Genomic DNA, 19,439 nt, shown 5'->3' on the forward strand with positions numbered 1-19,439 from the left:
GGTCCACAGAATTTAAAACTATGAATCTAGTGGTCCATGAAGTTCTAAAGGTTGGTGACCGCTGCATTAAAGCATGTGTACTAAAATTATTGGTACATTTTAAAGAGGAATAATGGGCCGGATTTATTTATTTTTTTAAGGTGAGAACCTTAATCATTTATTTTCTTTAAACAGAATATTTAGGAGGTGGCATTAACAGTGGCAGCTTGAGTCCTCTGGACAGACACTCTGGTGTGAGACTTTGCAAGATGGTGACTGTGCTCCTGATGTGGTGACTTTGTGAAGATAGTTTCCTTCCACAGATCAGGAGTCAGATAGCTGTAGGTGTTTGAGATGGCATCAAAGATGGCTTTAGCAAAGTTACCCAGGGTAGCAGTGCAGCCCCTAGCTGAGGTGTAGCAGTCATCATCACCAGCCATCATCAGCAGCCTCTTGGGAACGGCCTGTTACCTTGCAGGGTACAGTTTGTGGCTTTGCCGATCTTGTTACCCCAGTAGCGTCTGCGGACAAGTACGATGGACAGTTTAGCCAGAATGATGGCACCACGGATGGCACTGACAACTTCTTTGGGCACTTCACACCCAGACCAACATGGCTGTTGTAGTCTCCGATGGTCCACTGTCTGGCACGGGTATGTTTCTGTACATGAATTATTTTCCTTCATCCTCATTCAGACCTCATCCTTCAGAGAGGAGCCCAGGGAGAAGTTGATGATCTCAGATTCCCTGATAGGCCTTATGTCTTTGACTAGACGGCCGAGTTTAGTGATAGGAACCCATTTCTATTCATCGGCTTTTCCTCCGCGAGCTCCGCGTCCTCTTTGCGGCCCGTGCTTCTTTCACATCCTCGACCCCAGCCACCTTTGCCGAAACCTTTGTGGAAACCTCCCCTGTTTGCACTGGCATCCTCCACCATTTGGGGATTTCAATGGATTAGAAGGCCTGACTAGAGGGCCTGATTTATTAAAACTGGAGAAATGGACTTTTATTGACCTATGTGAACCTAAATGGTCGAGCAAAACTGGAATGAATCTAATTGATTGTCTATCTTCCCCACTCCTAAAGAACTTTAATAAATCAGACCCATTGTGTGGCCATGTTAAGCTATGTACACACACTAGAAAATGTTGAAAGATTTAGGCGTTAATCTAACGTGTACAGCAGTCCCCTGATGTAGATGAGCAGGGACAACTACTGTCATTTTCTTTAGGGGAGGACACAGCGGGTTGCCTCCCTTCCTATTTCATAGAACTGAACAGCACTATGTGTACATTGCTTGTTCTTCTTTGGCTGGTAATGGTCAAGAAAGCTCATTTCCAGTAACAGAAATGTACCGTCATTAAAGCAAAGCTCCAACTTTTCCAAGCCCTAATGACACACATTACATGATAACAGAAGACCCCTCACCATACAACAATATACCAGGTCACGCTGCGTTCTTCACCACAGTCATGTGATGTCACAGGTCCATCTTTTTCTTGTCCAATATTGGCATTGGGCCTTACTGCTGAACAAAGCACCAATAACAAGGCATCATTCAACCTGAGAAAGTAGTGCCACTGGACTTTGGAGCTTTGAGTCTGTGGGGAGCAATGAAGGACAGGTAACGGTAAGTATTGCAGAAAAGGTTTATCTTTTCTTTACGGGTATGTGCATACCTGTCTCTTAATTGCATGAATTTATGTAGCTCCCCGCAGCTAGCACCTATGACAGTTGGCTGCGGTGCAGCTCCCATTAAATCCCTATCTAACTGCTGGTCGGAGAAGCTAAGTGTAGTAACTTCCTGAGCAACAACGTTTTCTGGCATGTGGAAGCAGGAAATGCACCGCAACCTCATTGCCAGTGTGAATTAGCCCTAACATACTGGGAAATGAATTTTTAATCCTGGAATTTATGTCAACCAATGTATGTGCAACTGAATGAGCAATGCCAGGTATCTTGGGCTGCCAGAAATGAAAGAGTTACATCATTCCAGCCGGGTCAATCAAGATGGCCCAAAGATCTGACACCCCAGAGAGAACCAGAAGAAGATGATGTCGCTTGTGACGGTGTGAAGACAGGTGAGTATAAATAAACATAAAAAGATATCAAGAAAGAGGAAAAAAGATATCAAAGAAAAGCTAGTTTTTTTGGCAAAAACTGATTATACTGATGTCAAGACTTTTTTGATACATCAAAGTTAATCAATAACAAAGTTTACATACAAAGCAGTTGGTCAACCCCATTAGAACTTCATGGGGTAAATACCTGACTGACTACACAAAATGGATTCCTAAGTGATAAAACGTGGTCACATAGACGTTTAAATCCCAACGCGTTTCGCAATGCGGCTTCCTCAGGGGATTCGTTGGAAACGTTATATTACTACATAAAACAAAGTGGTAGGCTAAGTATGTGATATGGATACATCGTATAACAAATTCATATCTAAAGCAAACCGAAATATTAGCATTGGTGGTAAAGCACATCGATAACAAATACATGATACTATAATAACATTGGTAGCAAAGTTGTGGCTAAACAGAGGAGCAGATCATTGTCATAGTGGTGGAAGCTTGACACCTATTTGTTCCAGAATAATAATAAAAACATGATCAGGCAGGTAAGTTTATTATTTTGCAGAAGAGACATCCCCTTTCCCCTCTGCAAGAAGAACCTGACTGCTTTTTTGTGTTTACTTTTGCTTTAAAATGCTTAAAAATTAAATTTGACTTTTAAAACAGTCATTTTATTCTTCATATGTGCTTTTAGCTATGGGACATTGGTAATTCCCTTCAGAGAACAGCAGATCAGGAAACTGAGAGGGAATAGTTAGTATTCAGTTTGTGTTCTGACAGTGTGTGATCAATTCTTAAATTGGTAATAGTGATATTAGTAACAGTGATAGCTGTCTTCCAGGGCCATCTAGGGGTCAGATTGTCATGATGTTCTGCTGCTTTAAGGGGAGATTCACTTTTAGTAAATATGTCCTAAATTCATTCAGCAACCTCTTCCAAGTGCAGACTGTCATTGTAAAAACTTTATGCACTTCCATATTCATGTTCTCTGTGCAACCCTGCTTGGCACTACATGGCCTTACATAGCACTGCATACCATTATATAGCAAAATAGCACTACAGCATTACATAGCAAAATGTCCCACTGGTTCCATTCATTCCAAAGAGGGAGCTGTATTTTTAGCTGTCTAATGGAACATGATTAATAATACCTGTCTCTTAAAACCCTCACTACTTCCCATCGCTCCATATCTCCCCTCCTATTGTGTGAGATTCCCCCGACCTCCTAGATTGTAAGCACCTTGGGGCAGGCTCCTCTCCTCCTGTGTCACTGTCTGTATCTGTCTGTCATTTGCAACCCTTATTTAATGTTCAGCGGTGTGTAATATGTTGCCGCTATATAAATCCTGTTTATTATTATTAATAATAATAGGATAGGGACACGCATGAGCACTTAGATGAGGTGCTTTGGGGACATTTTCAGCGGACAGTCCATGCAGTGCTGGGTAGGACTCCACAATGAAGATTGCTTGAACAGAGAAGAAGGTAAGAATTTACCATAGCAGTGAGAGTTGGGGAAATATGACTTTATATGAACATGTCCTTTAAAAGGCAATACCAAGGAATAAAGTCAGGGAACAGCTAATAATATTAAGGAAATATCACTCCACTTTGGCATTGTCCAAAGCTTTCCCAACACCTAGTTAAACAGATTTCTTTTTTGGAAGGAAAACCATTAAAAGCAAATGTTTTCTGAACGACTTACGAGCACCTAAGGCTCATTTGGGCTGTGCTGTAATTGAATGGAATTGAGACATTTTCAAGCTTTGAAAGTTGCCAATGCCTGCTGGCCAGATCAAAAACAATTTGAAGCAAAACAACGTGAACATATGATTTTTATAAGTATGCTAGTTGATTTCAAGTTACAAAGCAGGCATTGGCCTTGTAATCTGCAAGGAAGACATTGATAAACACAAAGAAAATGCCTGTTCTATATGTCCATGAGAACATGAGATAAGTCAATGTTTGCTCACTGTAATGTATGTAAATTAACACACATAAGTTTTACCTTGACCAGCATCCCATTGACTCCCTATTGGACATTGTGACTATCCATTACTTTGCAAAACCAATATGAAGTCTCTAACAGACAAAAAGGGCTTCATCAGCTGTCCTCATCATATGTAAAAGTTACTACTAGTATATTAGAATGTCTTGGGGTTTACTACTCTTAGAGACAGATACAAAAGACAGAAATAAATGGAGCTCTGTAATATTAAATACATTACCATCAATATATTTTTTTAATGAAGATCAGTATTAGCACCTAATTTCGACCTGTACCTGTACTTGTACAGCAAGGCTGAAATATGAGTAAAAAAAGCAGTACAAGGTGCCAATTAGTTCATATGTAGAAGCATGATCATAGGAAGAAAAGCAGAGTAAGAAAAAGATATGTTCACCCTGGCCTGGTCAATCAAGATGGTCAAGATCAGACACCTGGAAAAGAAGTGTAAAAAGAACATTCAGCTGTCCCACTCTGGAACCTGCAACAGAATAAAGACATGTGAGTGCAAATAAAAATTGTGATCAGGCAGGGAGGGGTATTTTATTTATTTATACATTGCCTGTCCCTTCTGCAATAAAAGACTTGCCTAATCAAATTTTTTATATTTATTTAGGCTTTACATAATAAAAGGCTGGGAGGGGTCCATCAAGAGTTGGGTTCCGAAGAAGTGGGTTAAATGATGCTGCCCATTAGACTAAGGACATCTAGTGGCAGAAAAAGGTACAGAAGGGTAAAATCTCTACACTGAATAAAAATATTGCACTAAAAGCTTCTTTTTTCTGTATCCTTACATGGAATACCAATTTTAGACTTATTTTTTTCCATTCTTTTCTTTCTTTAATTTTTGATTGGTGCTCTTTTAAAATAATAAAATGTAAAGTCGTATTCTTACGGTAATTTTCCTTTATTGGTGCCTTTTCATAGTGGCATTTATATGTTGCCATGAAGGTTTATTTAAAGGTACATGTGACTTCTAAGGGGAATGCAGCCTCTTGTTACATTGGCAATCTCCTTAATCAGAACCTGGGAACACGAGTCCTTGGCGTGCTACTGGAACCAATAATTGCACCGACCTGCATGTGGGATGATTCTGGGCCATTCATCAAAGCCATCCAATAAGGATATTGGAAAATATAGTCACTAGCAGGGCAACCAAGTGCTAAGCATTAATGCCAGGATAAAACTGACACACACTCAGTGGATGTCCCCTGAGTTAGTTTAAAAGCAAAATTTATTCTTGGTTGACTGAATAATACCTTTCACCATAGATGACCTCAACAATCCTGTAACAAAGGAGATACAAATTCCATTCTGATTACAAAAGCTGTACAATCCTCAATGCCCACAACACAACCTAGATAGGGGCTGAAGAAAAACACAAAAATATTACATAAAACAAAATATGAATTTCTAATAAAGCAAAGCAACCTATGATTTTATAGGAAGTCACAAATCCTGATAAAGGTTACATTTACATAATAACATATTTTACAGAACTCAACATGCAATGCAGAAATTCTGTCTGCTCATCATTAATAATGCATTGCTTTCATATTATGCATTTGATTCCAAATTACATTCCATGATTTCCAAATATTTTTTGTATATTACATTTTCTGTCCATCTTGGAGGTGAAAGTATATGTACAGCCAAAACTGTTTTCTGTTTTGGATGGAATACGGTATGAATGATTTCATGTTTTTTTTATGTTGGTGACAATATTCATAAAATGAACTTTCACTTTCTGACCCTGAACTGAAACGGGCTATTAAAGGGAATCTCAACAAAATGAGAATTCCATCTTTACAAGGTATTTATATTAGAAGATTTATCCTCTCCTTATGTTCCGGTGACAACTGTCAAATTTTGGATTTCCTATCACTATTGCCAGGACAAATAAAAGAGGTAAATCTACTTAAAGTCTTCTTTTAGGAATCCATGATTGGGCGGGTCTTTATTGCAGAAAGGGACAAGCAATGTCACTTCTTCATTAATCCCTCTTTACTGCTTAATCGCTCTGGGTTTCTGGCAAAAAACTGAACTGAGCATGTGCAATCTAGGTTTCCTCTGCATGTGCCGGAATGAATGAACCCCCAAACGTGTGTGGGATCCATGTCATCTTGGTCAGGATAATCAAGATGGCCAAAGATCATACAATGCAAAAGAAGAGGATGGTGGCACTCTGCAAGCAAATGGAGACAGGTGAGTAACACGGTTTTAGTTCCGCTTTAATCCTAATCCTTCAAGTAAACAAAACATAGAAAAAAAGATATAAAGCTGGACTTTAAAGGTGCTGCCATATAACCATAATATGCATTACTGTAAGGACTTTATTTACATACTACAATATGCACTAAAACAATTACAAACAACCTTCCAAGCAAATACACGGTGGTAGATGTATCACCATATAGGTACATAAGGAATCAACCACTGTAATCTAAAGTAGAAGATGCATTTAAGAATATTTGATGACTGTCAGTTTCACTGCTTAATTATTGGACCCCTGAAGTGTTAAAGCTGTGTTTGCTATTAAGTACAATTTGTAAATCAGAACATTCAGAGTCCAAATTTAGTTTATCTGCATTTTTTTTTACAAAACTACTCATCAAACTGCCAGGATATCCATTATATGTCATTTCTTTGAATGTCAGTTACACCTTTAAGCCTATCTCTGTCCATGCTGGTTCGCTGTTCTCTCAGCTGTGCACATGATCACTGGTTGGGAACCAAAACTAGATGATAGTTTAGTGTTCAGTCTGCATGCCACATAAAGGAGAATGGTGCAGAACTAAGTGAAACATTTTACTGAGGTTTATGAAATAAAATATCTCCTTTGATGGAATGTTTTGCTCCTAGTTCTTGCAATGGTTAGATATGGTTTGCAGAATATTTAAAAGGCAAGCCTATAATTTCCCATTATACTGTATGTTATTCAAGTGACCTGAATACATATCATCCAAGAGTTACAAAAGCCTTTTGGCAAACTGGATTTTGAAAGATTTGACCATCTCTATTAGTTGACTTCTCCCTGCCTTTAATTGTTACCTTTACTTTATGATTTGATACAACATTTGTTCACCTTTCACCAGTTAGAATGTCCCAAAATATGGCTCCTGGAGATTGTCATGTCAAATCCTACTTTTTTTTGCCAAGGGTTTCCATTAGAACATGTCTGGCTTCTTCCATTGGTAAGAACCTACATCTGCTGCTGGTGACAAACTGTGACACTGATTAATTTGTAGTGAAACAACGATTTGTTTCACATCATAAAATCAATGTTTGTGATTGCATGTTTACATTATTGTATTATAGTTTACATTTGCTTATGCATGTTATAATCTATTATTATCGTTCAAGGTGGGCCACACCTTGTGTTTATTATAGGGGTTGCCCATACCTTTTATGGACCAATAGTGTGACACTGGCACATAATAACCATGCCTGTGTTTGGAGGTACAATTTTGGTAACCCACTACATGCATGTGTGCTTTTACCATCTGCTTTTCATTTTCCAATTTTAAAGTAACCAAGGGTTACTCCAACAATGAATTATATATCCACAGCTCACAACACAGTCTAGTGGTCAGTGGAAAGAATGCCCCATACATTGCAGGCCATTGGGAAGAATCCAATCCTTACAACTAGCCAAAAAGATTACACTGGGGGACGCAATTTATGTTGAGTTAGATCTTATACTTGTTTTTTTACAAATTTTTGGGTGGTGAATCCAGAAATGACCCCAGTCTGCAATTTCTCTGGTTCGGAAGTACAATACCTTTGTTCCTTTTTCAAGTAAGTTTTTCTCACGCAGTCTTGATGCTAGGAGTTCTGAAGCCTTCTTCGATTATTGGTGTTGGTGGGGCTAACCTGGGACATCTAAATTGCTCTTAGCTCAAGGAACCCCTAGCAACTTGTGGAGGAAGCCTGGTTGAAAAACACATTCCTATAGTAACTAAGTCATGTTATATTACCAGTTCAGCCTCAAAATATTATTATTATTAATAATAATATTATTATTATTATTGTTATTATTAATATTATTAATAAATGGGATTTATATAGCGCCAACATATTTCGCAGCGCTGTACATTAAATAGGGATTGCAAATGACAGACAGGTACAGACAGTGACACAGGAGGAGGAGAAGACCCTGCCCAGAAGAGCTTACAATCTAGGAGGCTACAATCTACCTTAAAGTTATATTTTAAGGGCAACTATTATAGGAAATTATAATTGTGCCTAAGTAGTACTTAGTTTACTTTTTGTCCTGAATTCCTCCTGAAAATCAGCAGAGTACCTCCTGTTGTGTGGGTGTGCCTAGGCAGTCCTGTGCCTACAGCCTCATAGCTCGTATCTTCAGTATGAGATCAGTGTGAGAGGTATTTGGTGATGCAAGTACTGTAAAGCTCACAGTTTTTTTCCTGGAGACACATTGAGGAAGCAAAACCCTGCCTTTGCAAAGATAGCCACCTCCACACAGAGACATTGCAGAATTAGTAAGGTTTTTACCTGATCAGTATTTCACTGGCCTGACTGGTAAAAATTGGACTTGCTGTTGATGGTATTCATGGAAAAAAAACATAAGGCCAGTATTGATTCCTATAAACAAATTAAACCATAAAAAGTCGGTAATTAAGAAAGTTCAGCTTTAGGCAACACTGGTAACTACTAGTCTTTGCCCTCTCCTTTTTTTTTCTATTTTCTGGCCATGGCTTGCAGCGTTCAGTTCACTTTTAAAGCTTGAATCTCATTTTTAAATCCCCAATATTTTCCTGTGTGATTCCACTTCTATGAAATACAAATGAAACTTTTGCCTGTCAGTTTTTTTTTACCAATATAGCCATCTGCTGATGACTGTCAACACCTGTATTCTGAGAACTATTTGCCGTACCTGCCTCCAACATGCTGTGTTTCTGCAACACCTGTCACTCCTTTAGCATATGATTGTTCTTACATAAAGATTATAAAACAATTAATGACTTTTACTGCTTTGATGGCTAAACAGCCCAGATCTCAATCAACAAGTCTTTGATTTGAATTAATATTATCAGTAAGAACAAACAAGGCTCACCGCAGGACACAGCAATCTGTAGGTGGGATGAAACCATAATTACGTCTTTATTCTAGTTTGCGTGAAGAGGTGTAGGAAAATACTAAGCAGTGATATTGTTACAGAGGGAGTAATATTTATTAAAGATAATACACAGACTTGGAGCTGCAATATAAAAACAAGTATAATGAAAAAAAAGCTGCAAAAACATTGTAAAAAGTTTGCAATGGATTATATAAAACTCAGATTAAAGGAAGTGTATAGTGGTATTGTAATATGAAGTACCCTTATCAAACAAACATTATTGGTTCTATAACCATGTGGCTTTGGTAATTGTGAATTCTGATTGGTTGGTCAGGGTCAGTGCTCTTTAGACTTTCCTTATTGTAATGTTTAAATCTTTTAAAATACATCCATCTGTTTTCTCTTTCCTGACAAATTTTATTTTGTAAGACAAGGAAGTAAAATCATAGAGTTGATTTACTAAAGTAGTATGTGTCAACTTAGCTAAGTAAGTAATCATTCTAACTAATTTCCTATTTGTTCTAAATTTCTTTGCTTGGACATGTGTCTGTGGTTGCTGGGATTGTGTTTTAGAAAAAACAAAAAAAACAGCTTGACTGTAATTGCAATACCTTCTAGGTACTATTCAACCACCAATACCATATTTAAATAATCATAAAGTTGCTGCATTGACCAATCAAACCTGAAAATATTTAACCAAAAGACACAAGTGGATCTTTCATTGATTAAAAAGTTACTTGTTAGCATTTACATACTTTTAATAAATAAAAAAGACAGCTGCCCGTATAATGGCCACAGACGCTGGAACTTAAACACAGAGATCTGACCAAAAAGAGTCCCACATGGGTTATAGGAAACTGTCATATGGTTTAACTCTTCAACATCTATTTGAATTTGTTATATTAATATTAAGGGCCCATTCATACATATTGTCTGCAAGGATGTGTGTATATTCCTGTGCTCTGCTTTCATATAGAAAAGTGCGCACCAAGTAGTGTGTACACTTGAATAGGCTGCTTCAGCTACAAAGTTCACAAAAAATCATGCATGCACCATTTCTGGCAGTACACTTACTGCAATGCAAGTATGCTGAGAAAATGCGCTATGGGGCCAAAAGAATAAATAGAACAGAGTCACAAAAATATGCATTGGTAATGTATGAATTAATGCAGTACATATGTATGAAGGGGTGTTAACGCAACCTTTTCCATTGATGATTCTTACAGTAAAATGTGCAGTATATAACCTATTCAGCCTATAAACAACTTGCTCAATTTATTTTGTAAAAAAAAAACACTTTTAGTCTATCCCACAAAATCCTGCAGTTTACATTCTGGGCAGTGCGATCTTGGCTCTTGGACACCACGGGGAAACTAAAGTTAATCTGTATGTCAAAAAGATTTGGGAAGAAAAGATTTGGGGAAAGACAGTGGGCTCTATTTATAAAACAGGGAATCTGACATTGCCTTAAAGCGTACCTGGAACACCGCCCCCTAATTCTTGATCACCTAGGCGGTCGAGAATGAATTGTAGTGGAAAGCCCCGTCAGGCATCCCAGGAGGCATGGGCAGATGGAGCCTTTTCGCATGCGCAGTGAGATTGGCAACATGGCGGGCCCAGGGCACCGGCTCCAGGACAGATCTCGGGACGATGTGGGACCTGATGCAGGACATCCCCGGAGCAATCTGACTGCCCTGCGGGATTGAAGGTTTTTTTTTTTTTTTTTGTAGTTTTGGATTTATTTCCACTTTAAACACTCCGTGGTGTGAATCTTTCATGTCCATGTGTTTCATTGGTAGTAACTGATTACCGCCATAGAAGGTTTGAGATAATGTCAGATTCTCTGTTTTATAAATAGAGCCCCAGTGTGTTTTTTTTAAATAGTTGATTGGGTGCCTAATAAAGCTACTATAATGCTTACATGATTGGGCATGGAAAAGCTCATTTTAAAATATATCTATAGCCTATATATTTTTTTTTTCATTTTGGTTGGAGTGGGGAAGGGTTGGATCTTCCATGATTTTTTTTGCTTTCTGTGTACCCCCTTGTTTGTATCTCCGGAACAGGACATAAACAGCAACCTTAGACAACCACAGGACATGAAAACACTTGAACGGATATTTAAACTCAGCAAACAAAATGTCATATATTGCAGCATTCTTGTTTGTATATGTGGTGGCCCCAGGACAAATACCAGTTAGATCTCCCCAAAGAAGGACACAGAAAGCAGTAAATACTCACATACCCCTACTCTAATCTAAAACTATAAAAACAAAGGCTACCATCAAAAACAGGCACACAAAAAACTCTAAAAGCCTATAGGATAGGGAATAGTACAGGTAGTCCCCGGGTTACATAGGGACTGGAGGTTTGTTCTTAAGTTGAATTTGTATGTACGTTGGAACAGGTACATTAGTTAAAAAATGCAATTAGGACAGATGTTTATCTCAACATATTATTAGGCAGTGATGAATCAGTTACTGTATAAAATCCTCACTGTGAGGTAATCACAAACAAAGCAAAACAAAAAAAAAAATACCCCCTGCCCCCAATCGTCCACCAGTCATCCGTATGTCCGATGTCCTTAACTCGGGGACTACCTGTATTTAAAAAATTGACCGTATTATCCTTACCAGATCAAAGTTGGTAAAACTTGGCAGAAAGCAGACTTCTGAAAAAAAAACCCAAACTCATCTCATGTAAACTTGCTCTTGTTTGGTTGTTCTGCATTTTATTTCTGCACATATGTATCACCCCTGTATCCCTCCAATACCTAATGCCAGCCTATTATCATCTTTTCAATGTGTGTTGTGCTGAATATCCAATACAGTCACATGGTTGCCATGAGAAATTATTATCATATGCCAAACAATTCATGTGTTCTTGTATTGTTCTGGGTTTTGTTATCCAACCGTGTTGACAACTGCTGGAAGAAATACATTTTTGCTCCCTCAATGTCAGTGAAGGTTGAGCCTTCCCAGATTGTCCCATGCAATGTGTTGTGGATTAGGAGATGCTGTTCCGGTTTCATATCGATTATACCATGTGATTTCATCCTGCAGCTGGCATTTCCCAAGACTGGCTGTAAATGTCTAAAAGCAATACTCGGTCTCTAAAGGTTTTTTTTCTAAATATGTTCATGAAAAAAATGTATCAGATTTATAAAAAATTAATCTTATCAATGCTTCTAAATGTTTTTTAAAAACGTTTTAAAATAACAAAACTACATTGAGTCTAGCTTGTAATTATATATGTACATGTGGGTAGACATATGTTATCATAATAAGACTTTTCTTGTAAGTGTTATATACAGTGGTTGTGGTTTACTGCTTCTCATAATGGTCTTGATTTATTAAAGCTCTCAAAGACTGGAGAGGATATACTTTTGTCAGTGAATCTGGGTAATCCAAAAAACATGGAATGTATCTAGTCCAGAATTGAAAACAGTTACTGTTTAGATAGCAAATGACTTTAAGAAATCCATTTAAGATTTGCTGGATCACCCAGGTTCACTGATGAAAGTGTATCTTCTTCAGCCTTGGAGAGCTTTAATAAATCAGGCCCAAAGTGAGCACAAAATATGTCTAATGCTGACTTTTTTACACTCTGGCCATGATTTATTAAAGCTTTCCAAAACTGGATAGATGAGGGAATGAGGGAACCTGGGTGATCCAGCAAACCTGGAATAGATTTAATAAAACATTTTTTTATTATTTGGCCATTGCTTTCAATCCCTAACCAAATCTACCCCAAATCTACTAAATCTACCTGAACAAGGCTGAAACAACTACAGAGCTCCCTCTACTGGTTAACCTGCAGATTTGAATTTTTAAATCAGTTATTAAATATGGAAAAAGAAAAGTTTGCTAAGTACAGGAAATTTTGTAATGGCTAACAGACAGCAATATAATCCTTGCAGCAATTCTAACACTTCTTGTTCCAGTCAAAATTTTCCTAAGATGGCTGCAGTATGTTATCCTGCAGTTTGATTGATGTACGGTTAGGTTAATACACACAAGATACAAATAGGGATTTTTTTTTGCTTTTTTGGGAATCTTCTTTAGCTGGAATACTTATGTTTCCTGAATATTCTTTCACTTGGGATTTACTGTACAGGTAAACACAGAAGTACTTTGCAGTATATCACATAACATGTGTAGGCTGGTTTGCGCCTCGGTGACCTTTGTTGTACAATATCGTCTGTACTTTCCTGTCGTATTTGTCTCTCATAGCCTATTCATTCAAACACCTCTGTGTTCTAGTCTAACATTTTGAGGGTGTCATTTGCATCCTCCGCAATGCCTTTAAGGATTGCAAAAAACACTGATTTGTGTTTTAATTCCTTTTATCTATGAGGGCTCAGGAATGAGTCTAGGAAAGTTATATTCAGGGATAAACATGTCATATTTGGGGCTTCTACTTTATTAATTGGTTGTAAACCCGCTGCAAACCTTTAAGCTAGAAAGTTTACATGTTTAATTTTTCTCTGGGGTAGCCAACATTTGCAGGAAACATGGTGGAGGTTAGCACTCTGGTCTTTGCATCGCTAGGTCCCAGGTTTTGACCCCATGGTTTGATCTTGGCCAGCACATGGTCATTGCATGGTGTTTACGTGGGTTTCCTCTGGGTACTCCGGTTTCCTCCCTCATTCCAAAAAATTGCAGTTAGGTTTATTGGCTTCCCCCCAAAATTGGCCTTAGACTGTGTCAATGACAAATGACCATGGTAGGGACACTAGATTGTGAGCCCCTTCGAGGGACAGCTAGTGATAAGACTATGGACATTGTAAAGCGCTGCATAATAGGTCGGTGCTACGGTAAATACAAGGTAATAATAATAAAACTGGGGAACAATTTCGAACACATTTTTTTGGTGACTTCAATTTTTGAAGTGCAGTTAGTTTTCTTCTATCACGTCAGGTTTTTTCTCTACTGCTTATAGTAATGCGATTACTGTAGTGTGGATTTGTATAGGCTGTTCATTTACACGCAGGACAGTGTGGTTTGAGGTTGTGTGTTGCTCTATGTAGTATTTCCTTTCTTTCAGATCATGTCTGGCTCTGCTGTTTCTGGTCGTAAGTGCCAAAACAACCCTGATTCATTTTGTTTGTGTCTGTGTGTCTGTATCTGTGGCAGTTCCACCATTCCCAGTCAAAGGGCGAACATCAGCACATTTGTAGAGCAAGCCTATTTGGCATACTTCAAAGTTAAACTTGGTGATCAAGATAAGTCTTGGGTCCCTAATAAGGTGTGCAAACAGTGTGTCGAGGGTTTACAGATGTGGACAAAGGGAACACGTGATAAGATGCCATTTGGTATACCTATGGTTTGGCGAGAGCCAGGAGATCATTTCAGTGACTGTTACTTTTATAAAGTGAAAACATCAGGATATACCAAGAAAAATAAATGTATCCTAGTCTACCATCAGCTATACGCCCAGTGGTTCATTCAGATGAAATCCCAGTGCCGGTTTACATTACACTACCCTCTCTTGAAGAACATGATTATGGTGATGAACTAGGTGACAACAATGATAAAAAGTCTGAAATTAAAGAGGACTCTGTGTTGTTAGGGTTTGATAAGCATGAGTTAGGTGATTTGGGACTATCGAAAAAGGCTTCAGAACTCCTAGCATCAAGACTGGGTGAGAAAAATGTACTTGAAAAAGGAATGAAGGTATCGTACTTTCGAACCAGAGAAATATCATTTCTGCAGTACTTTAGAACTGACAGTGTATTGTGTATTGCCATAACATACCTGGTTTAATGAAGGAATTTCAGAATTCCAATCTATAACTCAACTGAATGGCGACTATTCATCGATATCTCAAAGCGTAAAGTGTGTCCTCCTTCACAATGGCAATATATTTGGGTCAGTCCCAAGTGGGCATTCAGTTTCTCTTTAAGAAGAACATGCAGACATAAAGAGAGTCATTGAGTTGTTGCAATATCACCAACACAATTGGGTCATCTGTGTTGACCTTAAAATGGTATGCTTCCTTCTTGGTCAGCAATGCAGATACACCAAGAATCCCTGTTATCTGTGCATGTGGGACAGCAGAGTTTGTGAGAAGCATGGGCTGGAAAGGAATTGGCCTCCAAGATCTGCCCTAAAACCAGGTGATCCAAACATTTTACATGAGCCACTTGTTGATAGAAAGAATATTATATTCCCACCTCTGCACATTAAACTGGGTCTGATGAAGCAGTTCGTTAAAGCTTTGCCAACTGAAGGAGACATTTGCTAGGTTGTCATTTGAAAAAATAAAGGCCGGTGTGTTTGATGGTCCACAGATTCGGCAGCTCATCAAAGATGAACATTTCAGGACAATGACAGAAGTTGAAAAGAATGCTTGGTTTTCATTCAAAGCCATTGTCAAGGACTTTCTTGGAAACACATGAGCAGATAATTACACAGAAATTGTCCAGAAACTCCTGGAGAGCTACAAAACGCTTGGTTGCAGTATGAGCATCAAGGTGCATTTTCTGCATAGCCATCTTTCTACCTTGAATCAAAAGAAGAAGTAAAGAACTTAGCGGCTCTTTATGGCAACCTTATTTTTATAAAATCTAATAAAATAGTTTGAAAAAAACCTCTTAAAGTAAATAGAGGGCACTAGAATTTTCAATTAGTCTTCAGGATGATGTAGAAATGAAGAGCAGCAGGAGGGGCAGGTTGCGCCCGTCCAAAGAAAGCTTACTATATAAGGTATATTTTGACCTACTAAGCATGAGGTCAAAACATATGTGAGAACATATACTAGAACATCTTTGTCAGATAATTCTGTCAAAAGTTGTCAGAATTAAACCTTTTTATAAGTGTGTGTATTTTTTCAAGTTTGTATTATTTTATCAAGCCCAATAAAAGATTTTATTAGATTTTATAACAATAAGGTTGCCATAATGAGCGGCTACATTCTTTACTCCTTCTTTTGATTTATACTTACCTGGCTCTGCAATTACCTCGGTAACATTTATCTTATCACTAAGGGATTGGTCACTGCTTGCACTGACTACATCTTTCTACCTTCCCGGAAAACCTTGGTGCAGTCAATGATGAGCAAGGTGAACCATTCCACCAAGATTTGAAGGTCATGAAAGGACGATTTTAGGGTAGATGGAATGTACATATGATGGCTAACTATTGTTGGAATGTTTTACTGTAAAAAAAATGTCATAGAGTAACAATAAATCATTTGTATGAACAAAAAAATTTAAAAAACTTTAAATAAACAGTACATTTAAGATATTATTGTATTATTAAGTCTGCACATTAAGTAAGTTTATAAAATAGGATTGTGTGTTATCATCAATAGACGGGTTGTTATCTGGATCTTCCAAGCTTTTTTTGGTAACACAGAGCCCAATAAACATTTTCTATTTAATAATTTGTAAACAATCTTTCTTTGCCCTTTAGGATTTGGTTTAGTTCTCGGGCCTTAGCTTCACTGGAGTAACATTGCCATGGCAACAATCGAAACGGCCAGCAATTGCTCCGATATCCCCTGAATGTCAAATTTAGTTTATTGTACTTATAGGCTTAGAAAGTAAACTGTGCAAATTGTCTCAGGGATGTGGCTTGTTGGATTCATTTGGCTTCTTTGACAATTGGACTCCTTTGACAAATTGGACAGTTGTCATTGGAGTCAATGACAACTGTGTGAACAGGCTTTGGGCTTGTGTCAATGGCTTTTGAAAAAAAACATGACTCATTGATAGGTGCAGTAAACATCTTTCTGACCTGCATTTAAACTACTTTATGTGAGTTGTGCAATCTTATGAAAATCATATAATTTATATGAAAATGCAAAACACATTTGAAGTAAACAAAAGCTTGTCAACCCAGGCTATTGGGAATGTCCTCAGATGGTTATAGAAAGTAACTTTCATTCTAGATCTGCCCCTCATTGTTAAAATTAATCCATATTGAAATAAATACGTTAAGCCAACAGCACAAAAATAATGATTAAAAACTAGTATCATTCAACTCAATCTATGTATGCATTGCCAATAACGCTATGTTCCATATGTTTCCTTTGACATTGCATCTATCACTCCCCCTTCCCTCCTTTTTGTTTCCCCCTTTTTAAGTTTACATTTGGTTATGCTGCAATATATGTATATATATTTTGTTACTTGATTGTTATAAAAATGAAAATCCCAATAAAAACGATTGAAACAAAAAAAAAAAGGATATTAAATACACAAAAATACATAATCGTTTGTAATTGAGATTTTTCACTAAAAAATACATTTTCACTGATGCAGAAATAAGTTTAACATAAATCACTCTGTTCATGCCTACTGCAGGGTCAGGGGGGGAGGTATTGATATTTCCATGGACACTACATTGCTAAGTAGGATTTGAGTAAAGTGATTTTTCCAAAGATTATTTGCAATTAGGAATAGGATAAAGTAATATGTTTTAGAACAGTGTTCAATTAGGGATATTCTAAGGAAGGGACGGGCAAGCACAATAATATGTCTGGGAGAGATATTTACAGGGATAATATATTTCTAGGTTCAGAGCGTGGGCAGTGATATTTCAGATTGCAATGAATAGAGGCATGGGGATATATCCAAGAATGATGAGTTTTTATGCTTTTTCCAGGGACTTTATGGTTCTAATTATGAGGTGTGGGTGGGTGGAGGTCAATATTTTAGCAGCAGGGGTGCTGAGTTAAAAATAGGGGGCACAGAGATTTCCAGGCATAGCGTGCTGTTAAGGCAGGGCTGGAGGCACAAAACTATTTCCTGGGATTTCAGTTGTGCACTGCTGAGCAAGGGATTACAGCATTAAAAGTATTACAAAAGTAGGCTTAAATAAGTTCTCCATGATGATATTGTAATGCGCCTGGGCACACAAACCACAACCAACTCCAGATATCCTTGAATCAGGTTTATTCAAAACAGCACAGCACAGCAAGGGTTAATTTCAATCAAGCAAGGTACAGAAGGATAAGGCAAATGCAGGTCAGTAACAATCCGAGGTCAGGGAAGGTACAGAAGGATAAGGCAAATGCAGGTCAGTAACAATCCGCCTGGCTGAACAGTACTTTGGCCAGGGCGGATCCCTCCACCTGTAGAGACAGACAAGCTGCGAGCAGGACAGCAGCCTCGGCCATGTTGCCTGCTACTGTGGCTGGGAACCCCAGGGACACCGCGGGCTCGCAGGGCGGGTAAGTTCCTTACAGATATCTACCTGTTATCTAATTATATTAACCTGTTAACCTAAATATATGTATTTTAGTTTCATACAGAGTGGGGTAAAACTTGGCAACATGTATATCAGTAATTTTCTCTGTCTAATACCCCTTTGGGATTTCTCAGGGGTTGAAAAGATCAGATATTCTAACCCATCCTATAATTTTGTTTTTGTCAGCATTCACACTGAAGGAATTTCCTGTCCTTTCCAATAGCAAATCCCCCCTCTCCCAAAAAAAAAAAGAACAGTATTTTCAATAGTTTTATCAAATCCAACATAAGTTTCTGAATCCAACTGTCTAAAAGTGATTATGTAGAATCTAAAAACCTTGATCCTTCACTTTGATCATACAACAGTTTTTTTAAGACCTCTCAGTCGATTTCTTTATGATTGACATTAGGATTTGTGATAATTTAGAAATGTTAATAATAGAGAATAAATTGTGGTGTGCAGTAATATGATTAATTTCAGTTCTCATTGATGATTGACATTTATAGGGAGGGACAGGATTAATTTTTGGAACAGTTGACTGAGCTAAAGTTAATTTGTGTATGACTAGTTAATACTACTACATATTTTGTAGTGGTCATTATGAGTAATTATCTGCAACATTCATGTGCCCTGTTTATAGTTTCCTATTCTATACAACTTTTTTCTTTGTGTTCTACAATGGGCAAAACTATTTATTTTTCACTGCAATGTCATGTATTTAAAAAGGAAAATCAACTGCTACACCAGTTTACCTTTTCTTAATAATGTGTTCCTGCTGCATATATGATAAGTTTATAATAACCAAATGAGATCGCCATTTATATTTATTTAAAAAAAAATCATAGACATAATAATAAAATGTATGAGGATACAGAACAGGCAGAGTTTGGCAGAAATCTCCCAGAAGCAGCTGTAAGAATAGGACTTATCTCCTAAGCATGCTGTGCCTTCAGGATCTCCCTCTCCACTTCTCCATTCAGAACTTCACTTTGCTTTGATGTCATGTCTGACTAATGATATAAATACAATCTATTAGTAGATGGCAAACCACACAAAATGGCAGCCTGAGGACAGGATTCACTTTTAAATGAGTTTCTCTGTGTC

The 19,439-nt window shown here is 37.7% G+C and overlaps 1 pseudogene; it reads right to left on the reverse strand.

Moving 5' to 3' along the window:
* Positions 1–179: 179 nt before the first annotated feature.
* On the reverse strand, positions 180–915 carry LOC140332170 (small ribosomal subunit protein uS5 pseudogene; annotated as a pseudogene).
* Positions 916–19,439: the final 18,524 nt, after the last annotated feature.

The sequence above is a fragment of the Pyxicephalus adspersus genome, chromosome 5 (assembly GCF_032062135.1).
Source record: "Pyxicephalus adspersus chromosome 5, UCB_Pads_2.0, whole genome shotgun sequence".
Taxonomy (NCBI): domain Eukaryota; kingdom Metazoa; phylum Chordata; class Amphibia; order Anura; family Pyxicephalidae; genus Pyxicephalus; species Pyxicephalus adspersus.